Source organism: Artemia sp. Qi Xiang Cuo, chromosome 19, assembly GCF_049724085.1.
Source record: "Artemia sp. Qi Xiang Cuo chromosome 19, ASM4972408v1, whole genome shotgun sequence".
Taxonomy (NCBI): domain Eukaryota; kingdom Metazoa; phylum Arthropoda; class Branchiopoda; order Anostraca; family Artemiidae; genus Artemia; species Artemia sp. Qi Xiang Cuo.
Window position 1 is genome coordinate 3,402,856 of NC_142812.1, and position 12,477 is coordinate 3,415,332.

Genomic DNA, 12,477 nt, shown 5'->3' on the forward strand with positions numbered 1-12,477 from the left:
CTGCATTAAGGGAACAGCAGGCTGTCTTAAGACGTAAGGACTGGATCTTGAGAAGTACCTAGACGCAGATTGAACCACATAATGACTGGAACTAGCTCCAGATTGCATTGGCAATCTATGAGATCTTCCAGGACGACAGGTTGGTGTGCATAGGAATTAGGTTTATTCTCTAAGTCCTCGCTTTGAGTTTTCAACTCAGGAAATTTGAAAGATTCTTGAGAGCTTTGAGAGGAATCAAAAGTTTTGCAGGGTTCCTCCACTGTTTAAATACCATGTCTTCAGGGGGGTGGGGCATTCTTTGCACTAGTGTTTCCCTCCTGGGGTCTGGGGTCTGGGGGGCACAAATTGTCAGAAAGTTGGTGAGCGACAGAAATATCAACTCGAAAGCCTGTGAGTTTCCATGGTTTAAGTCAAGTTGGGGCTTTTGAGAATACATCATCATCCAGTGTAAATCAAATTGCCTACAAGTCGAGGAGCAGATATCGAAAGTGTTACTTTTCAATCCACTCAAGCGGGGTATGATGATCCCAGTAGTACTATTTCCAACTGCCTCTTCTGCAACAACTAGGCGTAACATTTTCAAGTCACTCCTCCTTTAGGCTGCATGTCGGCAATATTATACAAAAATTTTTACGTTAAACTCTTTTAACGTAAAAAGTGCGTGGGTTGACTTAATTATTTCAATTGGGAAAGTTTTTTTTGATTTTTTGGTTACTTTTGATTTTGATTCATAAGTTTTTATTCTTTTTATTCAAACTATAAAATCTTAAAAAAAAACGAAACGATTTAAAATATTATTTTCTTATTCCCTGAAAAGACTATGTCGATATAAAACGAACAGAAATTAATAAAAAAAACTTTTTCCACAAAAAATGTTTTTAAACAAAATAAAGAACTCCATGAAACCAAAAATGAGCAAAAATAAAATCAATTAATCTACCAAATGTGAAACTACCAACAAATCAGCGTCGATAAATAAATGAAATCCAAAATGAACAGAAATTACAATAAATAACCAAGTCAAACTCGAAACGAGCAGAAATTAACATGAGTAGGGCTCAAAACCCTTATGCCTTCCCAAGGCCAGAACATAATTTGCACTTGACTGAAAAAAATACAAATGAACGTGTATTGTCAGTTTAATATACATGTACTTATATTTAGTACTCAAAATGTTAATATTATTTGATTTATTAAAGTTATAAAAGTAAAAATATTTATATTTATGGTAGTTTCACGTTGGGTAGATTATTTGATTTCATTTTTGCTCAATTTTGGTTTAATGGAGTTCTTTACTTTTCTTCGAAAAACTTATTGTGTGAAAAAGTCCGTTTTTTATTAATTTTGAATAAGCATCAAATCTCTATTCTTTTGATGTATCCATTGTTATCAAGACTCTGTTTTTTCGAGTTTTGGTTACTATTGTGCCGCATCACTCCTTACTTACAGCTCGTTACTATGAACTGTTTGAAAAAGTATAAGCTATGTCAAAATTCTGGTTCAGCGAATGAATAAACTTGATACGAATAAATTCAATGATATCAGAATCCTGGATGCAAGTTACAGCTGCAGGCATTTCCTAAAACATTTTTTAAAAGAAAACTCACAAGATAAGGTTTTCAAATACTCTTTTAATTGCCAAACCCTGAGTTTATATCAGAAGCACTCAATTCTACCATTCCTCCTTAATGCAACAAGACCTAAAAACATCGATCAAATTTTCCAAGTCTTGGTTGCCCATATAGCTCAATATTTTTTCGGTGCAGTCATATGGAAAGCCAGCGAGATTTTTAAAAAGAGTTGAAACTTGTATGGCCAAGTTCAAGTAACTCTTTCCTTTCCATTCCCTTCCTGAAATGACTTTATTATACTAGCATACAATGGAAATTCTATTGTACAGTTTGTCGATTTCAAACCATTTACTACATTTTCATTCCTCATGCACATTGCCAATGAGTTTTCCTCTTTTGTCAAAATGTCATAAAACGAAATATTACAATGGTATATCTTCTCATTTTTCATTCTTTCCAATTCTCTCACACATTGAACCTCGAAATTAATCTCATCATGATCAATCCTTCGAATCATGCATTCCTTTAGTTGATCTACTAATAGCAAGTTTTTTTCACTTACATATAATTTTGCCACTTTCATTTTAGCTATGTGGCGTACAAGATATTCATCCCCAAAAGGTAAACACCAGTTATGGAGTGCACATCTGTCCGGACATGTAATATTTATGTCAGACCCAAATTCCAAAAGATGTTGTACACATTCATGGGACCGAGCATAATGAAGTGCTGTACAACCAGACTTACTTCTAACGTCGGCTTTGGCACCATTTTCTAATAATAGTCTCACAACCTCCCCATCTTCCCATTCCGCTGCAGCCTGCAGTGGGGTTAACCCAAGTATATCATGGGTATTTATATAATGTGTTCCATATGTTAACAATAGTTTCACCATCTCTTGATTGATCACAGTATTGAAAATGTTGTCAACAGCCCAATGAAGTGCTGTTCTACCCCAATTATCTCTGAAACCAACTTTGGCACCATTTTCTAATAATAGTTTCGCAACCTTCCCATTGTTATATTTCACTGCAAAATGCAGTGGGGTTTTCCCAAGTTCATCTTGGGTATTTATATAATGTGTTCCAGATTTTAACAATAGTTTCCCCGTGTTTGGGGAAATGGTGGGCGTGGAAGGGGTGTTAGTTGCCTTCCAATTACTTTCGACTATTAAAAAGGGCACAAGCCATTTCAATTTCTAATCGAATGAACCATTTTTGAAGTTTCTACGACAACACGTTCTATAAAAAACTTTATATGCCCCCAGGGCATAACTTACAACCCTTGTCCAGAGGGCTGTGAGGGTGTTATCATCCACAAAGACCTAATTTCCAGAACTGAAAACTACGTTGAATAAAATGGCCATCTCAAAATTTTAATTGGATGTGTTTTCGGAAAAAGTGGGTGTGAGAGGGGGGTTAGTTGCCTTCAAATCACTTTCGAGACTATTAAAAAGTACGCTAGCCCTTTGAATTTCCAATCGAATGAGCCTTTTTGATGTTTCTTCGACAACGCTTTCTTTAAAAATCTTACCTGCCTCCAGGGCATAACTTACAACCCTTGCCCCGAGGGTTGTGGGGGAGTGTCCTCCTCAAAAACACCACCCTATGGGGATTTCAGAGAAGAGCTTGAAACTCTTTGAAAAGAGCACTGGATCGAAAAAAGTGCACGACCATGAGATTCACCACGTTGAAAAACCCTGAATCGGAGGTTTTCAGCCCTCGATTAAAAAACACAAAAAATTATATTTTAGCCTGTGTAATACCGATATGTCTTTTAATTAAAAAAAAAAATTAATTTAATAAAAAACAGGTTGAAATTTGAAGGAAACATAAAAATCTTGTTAACATGAATTTCCTGCATATTACAGAATATCATTAAGAATATCATTCAATTAGAATATCAAATTTTTCATTAGTTTTGTATATAGCTTAGAGCTATATCAGGTCCCATAAAGGAAGAGGGATTCTCTTATGTCACGGTACCTCTCTTTTCTTATTTCCTCAATCTTCTCTTTACTTGTTTCCTTCAGAAGAGCCCATCGAACATAATGTTACCAACTATTCTGAAACTTTCCAAATACTGCAAACAGAATAGTTAAACCTGGTCTTGAATTTTACGCTGAAAAGTTTGACGTAGATCTTTTTAACTGGAAAGTCCTAATTCCTCATGAAATTATGCTTGAAAATTAAAAAATCAACCTATCTTACCAAATTGTTTATCTTGAAATTCCCATTGGAAATAGCATTTCTTACACTCGTCATCTCCTAAGAGAAGGCATCAAACGCCGGATATCAGCTTCATATACATCCATAGTCTCTGCTAAGCTTTGTTTCAATCCTCATTATCTGGAAACGCCGCACACCACTGTGGCTCTCACTCACAGTCTATACATTGCACCCTTCTGGAATTTTTTTAGAAATACTGATAAATTGAAAATCCGCTCCACTTTCTTCCGTTTCGCTAAATACCTACTGAGGGACATGCGATTCAAGCCTCATCAATAGTCTTCACATAGCAGATCCTGCTAGAGCCGTTGCTAAACTAATGGAAAAACACTACTGAAAGATTTCAAGACATGCTTGGTGCCGACGTCTTCAACTCTAGTTTCGTTTTCATAGTTGTATATTTATATTTTGCTTCTTTTCTCTCTCTCTCTCTTGTAGTGCTCCGTCATTTTCTTTTAGTACAAAGACGGGTTTTCAATAAATAATAGATATAATACTAATAATAATTATTCCACCATGAGGAAAATAGTTACATTGTAAGCATATCCGACAAAAATTGGCAAACATCTGGACAGTAGATGCTGGAAAAGCTGAAAACTTAAGAGATATTGAAAATTTTACTGCAACAATAATTATAACTATAATTACGTAGAACATTTTATGTTCTAAATTACAAAAGGTTAGGCTTTTCTGCAGTGTGCTGATTGGAAAGGTTTTTACTTATTACTTGAGTTTAACTTAGAAAAAAGAAAATTTTCAATTTTATAATTCTATTCTACGCTTCGTTGTTACAATCAAGGTTCAGGGATTACTAAAACCAAGTTTCCTTTTGTGACTGCATCCATTTTCATAACTGTGAATCAAAATCTTAATTGTCATTTTCAAAAGCACTTCACCTTGGCTAAGAAGAAAATAGAAAAAAACAAAAAAACTAAGTCGTTGCAGCTTTATATGAGAAGGTTTTCTAAGATACAGTATTTAATATAATTATACTTATTTTAAAAAAGATAAGTAGATTAATTAGATTTTTGTATGAAACCTTAAGACTTGATCTACAAATTTTTATCTTTTCAGGTATCTAGGCTGTATTTAATTTTTACTCCTAATACGTTCAAAAAAAGAAGAAGAAAAAAGAGAAAAATAAAAAAATAAGCTTACTCTTGAAATGTCCGTGTGTTCAAGAACATTAACAATCGCCTCCGTTTCCTTGTCCCAGAAAAAAATTGACACCCCAGCTGACCCAGAAATAATGTATTCATCATTCGTTCCAAAAAAATTGACAGCAATCCCCAAATTAAATAAACACATTAGTATAACTAGAATTAAATGAAATAATGATCTAATAATGTAAATATAATATCTAATCAATTAAGCAATAACAAAATTGGTATTAATTAGTTAACTAAATAATAGCTACTTAACTCATTACTTGATTAATTATTATAATAGAATAAAGCAATTAATTAATTATTTACAGTAGCATAATATTGTTAATCAATTAAGCAATAACAAAATTGGAATTAATTAATTAACTAAATAATAGCTACTTGACTCATTACTTGATTAATTATTATAATAGAATGAAGCAATTAATTAATTATTTACAGTAGCATAATATTGTAGATGTTATCCTCTCCTCTCTTTCTCTCTCTCTCTCTCTCTCTCTCCTCTCTCTCTCTGTTTCCCTCTCTGTGTCTCTCTCTCTCTATCTTTCTCCTCTTTCTCTCTCTTTCTCTCTCTCTCTCTCTCTCTATCTATCTCTCTCTCTTTCTCTCTTTCTCTCTCTCTCTTTTGGATTTCACTGTCTATTACGACATTATTTTCACACAGGTAACATTTCTGGCATGTACACAAGATATGGTTTATGATGTTGGTAAAGGAGTGCGCCTTTCTTCTTTTGATCTTCAGTTGAATGCTAATACCCGAAAGCTGGTGATATGGTTTATCACTAAGTAACGTGTTACCACAAGCATTAGTAAGAAGTTGCCCCTCATCATCGACTATTATTTTTATGCTTGCATTATCTTTGAGTGTTATTATCTCTGACAATACTACTTTCGCTTATCAACCATCAGAAATGTTGAATTGTTTCGACATTCCAAAGAAATTTAATCTCTCACTATCATGACAATGCATGAAAACGTTTCCAATAGCGTCGCCACTACTACTTGTTTTGTAGTCTAAATATTCTTTGTCAGTATTCAACGCTACAATAACTTGTATCATACAAGTGTTTATCCTTCTAATTCACAAAAAATACAGATTGAAAATATGCAACAAACTAGGTAGTGTCAATGACCAGCCATACAGTACCACGGGGGGCAGCCGCATAAAAAATCAATACCGAAACACGTTTTAACAAATGATTAAATGTCATTCTAAGATACGGAAAAAACTCCAAGTCCCAAGAAATCTATGCTTCAAAAAAATTTTCAGTCCCAAAATAGCTAAATCCAAAAAAATCTTGTCCTGAACATTTTGAAGTCCAAAAAAATTTAACTCTAAAAAATTCTCAATCCAAAAGACGGGGGGAGGGGCGGGGAGGGGTATTGGGGGTCACTTGGAGGTGGTACATGGATGATCATAAGTTCCTTCTAAAAAAATGCCATAGCGTTTGATTCATTGGGGAAGATAAGTTTGCCTGTTCACTTTACCTAAGCGCGTGTCATAAGGAAAAAGGGTTAGCAGATTCGTCACTTTTTGCTTCATTAAAATTCAGTACGTATTATAAAATGCGTCAGATTTACTTCACCCAAGCGCGTATGAAAAGACCAGTTTCATTCAACCCAAATAACAAATTTATTCATGTAATTGTCATGACCTGAATATGTGCTCATATAAGCACCCAAGTTATGCAGTCTTCATCCCTCTCATAGAGATAGTAACTGGCTATGCAAATGTCGTGCTTATGCGGTTATGCTTATGAGGTGTGCGTTAGCTCCACAGTGTCAACACTACTTTTATTATGGTTCAAACTAGATCATTGTTAGGTTTGGAGAACCTAAAACTAATAGACAAAAAGAACTTACCTGGCTCACTAGTGTTGGCACCCTCATAATAATGATTCACATTTTCTGAATTTGACGAATCAAATTAATATATTTCATCACCGACGAGCCCAGAAACTTCGTAACCGAGAAGTATTTCTGTGCCATTTTCGCTGTATACACAAGAACCAACATTCAGGTTGCTCTATAACAGAAACAAGCTGAAATAAAAAGTCCAGCTTGAAATAAACTACAATACATCAATAACTGGAACATAAAACAAAAGTAATTAATAATCAAGTCAAATAAAAGTAAGGCTGCCACCCACTTTAAATCATTAGAGACTAGTGTCATTCGCAGAGCTACTGTCTCCTTAAACCCTCCAAAGGCTATAGTAACATTTGGGTCCCGGTGGACCGGTTGACATACAGTCAAATCTTTATGCATTGTATCACAATTAGTTACAACCACTTTCTCCTAATTCATACAAATATAAGTTCCACATTGACCTAAAAATAAAAATTCCCCATTTTTAGGCCTCATTTTTAAGGGAGGAAGGCTTCTGCCCCCCTGCCTAAAATATTTAGATTATGTTTCCCTTCGCTCTGGGACTTATGGACATTTGGAATATTTGTTTTTCTTTTTTTGCCAAACAGGACCCTTTTGCTCTGAGATTTGTGGGGCTAAGTTTCAATCCAAGAGAGCCAAAAATCCACTTAGCTCATTTTCAAATCACCTAGTACCTTGACCGTCCTATCAAAATATGTGGTCTTCCTAGTATAACGAGCAACATCGAAAATCTCAAGCTGATCGGTAGAAGTATTTCCTGCGAAATTATCAATATCTGTTTTGGGGTCCCCTTGGGCTTATATCTTATAGATACAAGTTTCAAGCCAACAAAAAGGAAGAAGTATTATGTCCCGTTAAAGGAATAATTATTATGTCTTTAACAAAAAAAAAGTGGTTGACGAAAAAGTTGTCTGGCCTTTTTCAAATTTTTTTTGCATTGGAATCACAATTGTTTCTAGGAAAAAGCTTTTAACCAGTATAAAAAGTGTTTGGTCTATTTTCAAACTACAACTTATTTTTTTTTTTTGGGGGGGGAAGGAGCCTTTGCTACAGAGAATTTTTTGTACATCATGAGTCCTGTGACCCTGGACATAAGTTCAAATCGTTCTAAAAAAAGTTTTTGGTCCAATATTTTTTTTACTATTTCTCGGTTTTGCATAGGGTATTTTCTGTCCTAGGACTAATGGATGTAAATTCAAGCTGGCAGGAAAAGCTTGTTTACTCTTTTTTATGGGATATACACCGAAACTAAGATTTAATTTGTGCATATTAGGGTTTGTCAGCAGGTATATTTTGCGTAAACACATTCTAAACGCCACATGCATGCCTTTTGACAAAAAAGGAAATGATATAAAGATGATTAAAGAAAAACAAGAAACAGGGGTTATTTTCAGCTAGCTGGATGAACGAACCTAAAACACAAAAACAGAATTTTGGCAAGGACCTCTGCCAAGCTATTCTCAGTGCTCAAACAATACAGGAAAAACCAAAACAAGAAACAGTAAAAAACTAGACTTTTGAACAAAATACAATTTCTTCTGGCTTGACCTTTGCTTGTTGTTTCAGGATTTTATGTGCTTGGTTAGCGTTCACTTCAAAAAGTTAGTTTGTTCTTTTTTTCTGTTTTTTTCCTATGAATAGGTCTAAACTTTTGACTCTTAAAAAGCATACTAGAACTTTCAATTCCCAATTCAATGAGCTCCTTCAGATGTTTTTGTGACACCTCCTTCTATACAAAGTGCATTGGTCAGAAAAAATAGCAATAATACACTCTGCTAGTGTTGGGTGCTATTGGATATTGATATTGATTTATCGATATATTGCACCAAATATCGATATTGAATATCGTAACATAAATATCGTTATCGAAAATAATATTATTTCAGCTTTTTCTGGTATCTACCGGGGAATAACCAGCAGAAAAGAACCAAAATAGAAAATGGTTCTGCAAATGGCAGAGAAAAGGAATAATCTATTCAACATACTGACTCGTATATGCTGATAAGTAAGCATGCACAGCTGTATCCATAAGAAAGCATAGCCCGTTCCGAAACTACGTTTGGTGAGGGTGGGCTGTCAAATATTGCTCACAACCTCCAAAAAACTTGTACCTCCTAGGCTTTAGGCCATGTTATAGGCCTTGTTATTTATATAGCCTTGTTACCAAATATCGATATCGAATATCGCAATGTAAATTTCGATATCGAAAATGATATTATTTCGGCTTTTTCTGGTATCTACCGGTGAATAGCCAAAAGAAAAGATCCAAAATAGAAAATTGTTTTGCAAATGGCAGAGAACAAGAATAATCTGTTCAATACACTGACTCATATAAGCTGATAATTAAGCCTGCATTTATCCATAAGAAAGCAAAGCCCGTTCCAAAACTACGTTAGGTGAGGGTGGGCTCTCAAATATTGCTCGCAACCTCTAAAAGGCTTGGATAGATGAAATAACCCCTAGGCTTATGGGCCTTGTTAAGATTACACTCGCCAAATTGCCACTTACCTCAATCTGCATTTCTAGAAATTATATATTACACCTGATGATCTTCTCAAATTTGAGAGTAAATAGCAAGACATGGTTTGGGTCCATCTGAAATTTGTATCAGTAGACGGATGTGCCCTCACAGTCCCTGTGATTCAGCCACTACACAATCAAGCCATTTTGTGGGAATCTCAAGACCAAGTTTCAGTAGTCAATGACAGGCAAGCTTCACCAGCTGCTGCATCTGCCATAGATGTCTATATTTTCAGTAGGAAGTTTTTAGTTCCAAGAAAAACTGATCCACTCAAGTCATGGAAGTCTTGTAATATGGCTCTAAGAAATACCTAAACGAAGTTGTCATAAAATTAATATTCATGTCTGCCACCAATATCCTTTCTGAGAGTGGATCTCAATCCTGATTAGTTAATGATCAAATATTTTGTGGTAACAAACTGTAAGTAAGGAGCAACTCGGCCAAATAGCAACCAAATCTCTAAAAAACCGAATTTTTATAACAATAGATAAGTGAAATGAATCGGCTTTTTATACCGACTCCAGAGTAGAATGCCTCGTCTGGATTCTATCGCCCCCCTAGGAATTCCCATAGTATTCTATCACGCCTCTACACCTTTTCAAAGAGAGTCAGAACTCCCTCACAGAGTTTGACGAGAGTACGTTCCTTGGCACCTTTTCAGAGCATGTACTTATGCAACGTGATTAAACACGCTTTTACAATCGGAATGCATTGATTGACATTAGCAAAATAGGGGTAATTTTTGTGACTGGATAATTTTTTAACATGAAATCTGAATAAAATATTTTTGGAGCATGTACTTGACGATGGAGAAAAAGGGTTAAAGTGATTAGCAATTACGAGCGGGAATTCCCCCACTGTCTCCTGGCAGTAGGTTACGCATATCAAGTTGAAAATTTGACAGAATGAGGTATTTGAGGTGGAACTTGAACTAAATCAAAATACACTATGTGCACGCAGATTTAGGCCCCCTTTTCCGCTCATTTTTTACCCAAAGTCACCTGAACAAAATTTTGAGATAGCTATTTTGTTCAGCATGGTCGAAAAATACAATAGCTATGTCTTTGAGGATGACTTAATCCCCCATAGTCCCCGGGGGAAGGTCTGCAAGTAATGAATTTTGCCCAATGTTTACATATAGCGTTGGTTATTAGGAAGTATACAGAAGTTTTCAGGAGAGATTTTTTCTGGTAGTTGGAGGGGGGTCGGGAGTTACGTGGGAAGTTTTCATGGGGGAATGGACATTGCTATGAAGGGGGCGCCGGATTTCCCAGCTTTATTAAAAAACGATCAGAAATTAAATTAAAAAAAAACAATTTTTTGTAACTGAAAGTAAGAAGCAATATCAAAACTTAAAACGAACAGAAATTATTACATATATGATGGGGTTCATCCCCTAGCCATTACTCTTCACTCTTTACGCTATTTTTTTTTACTTTCATCAGAGCTATTTATTCTAATTAACGACCTTTGTGATTAAGGGGTTATTGATATTGAATTGCAACAAAATTTTAACTTTAGCGTAAAGAGCGAGGTATTGACTAGGAGGCGAACCCCCTAATATATGTAATAAAAATACGAATATAGAAGTTCGTTACGACAAACGAAACTCATAGAGGAGAGAAAGTAACAAAATGAAAAATAAAATCAAAAAGGGTGAAAAACGAGGATTTTGTCAGCCAGTGCCGAATCATGAAGATGACAAAATATAAGCAAATATTTCGACAAGGACCTCCGCCAAGTTGTCCTCAGTGCTAAACAAAAAAAGAAAAAACAAAAAAAAACGAAAATCTAACCTTTCGAAGTTTACTGTACAAAGACAGAACAGACACTGAATAAAAAACCAGGCAGGAATCAATGAAAATGAATTTACCAAGATGATTGTGCAAAGATCTTTCGTCTTGCAATAATTTTAGCTGGTCTATAATTTCGGTTTTCATTAGATATGCAAATAGGTTCTTTTAAGTTTTTTCGGGTGAAAATATTGATTGAGTCCTTCAAGATTAAACTGTCGTAAATTGGGCTCAATGAAATATATCCAGTATCTCTATTTATTGCTAAATTTTGGTTCATATATTTTTTTTTATTTCAATTACCTCCTTAAAAGTTTGTGGTACGCCGTTGAGAGTTGATATTACGGTTGCCTCGTCCATCAGAACTAGATGAGTCGGGTTTACGAAAATATGCAAAACCAATGCCGAATCAAAGTTGTCATTTTTTAATCTCAGAGACTTATCTATTGAAACTTTTTGCTCTTGCTAACACTCGCCTAGTTGTTGATGGGTCCTACCAACGAAAGACTTTCCATAAGATCTTAGGATTCTTTAGACACCACTACTCAGTACAGAGTCTGCTTTATCCTTTTCCGAGTTAAAATAATGTTCAACCTTTTGTTTGGTTTCGAAAGTAACAAAGAGGGTCTATTTATTTCAAACTTTTCCAAGTTTATCACCAAGTTTCGGGATGTATGCTAAAACGATGAAGGTTTTTTTTTCAATTGTTGGTGTAGCAGAATCAAGGGGGACAAGCTTCTTATTTTGTTATTTTATATTTTTTAATCGTCTATCTATTATATTTTCAATGAATTTGATTGGGTAACCATTGCAAAAAAGAATATCCTTGACATAGTTTAGTTCAGAATTTATATGATTACGGGAACAAATTTTTAAAACTCTGTCGAATAAAGAGATTACTACCCCTCTTTTCACAGAAGGAGGGTGATGGGAAGAGAAATGTAGATATCGATCATTATGAGTCGGCTTTCTATATATAGAATATTCAAGACTGGAATTAGTTTTTATAATCAAAACATCTAAGAAAGGCAGCTTATCTGAATCTTCGAGTTCCATTGTGAACTGGAGATTCGAATCAAATGAGTTCAAATGTGCCAAAAAATCTCTTCGAGAGTTTTGTTCATGTTCCCTAACAGAAAGTATATCATCAACAAAACGAAACTAGATTGAGTGTTTTAAGTGGAAACTATTCAAAGCAGACTGTTCTATGAAATCCATGTAAAAATTTGCCAAATAAGGAGACAAGACAGTGCCCATGAATAAGCCCATTATTTGAAGAAAAAATTTGTTTCGGAATTTAAAATACGA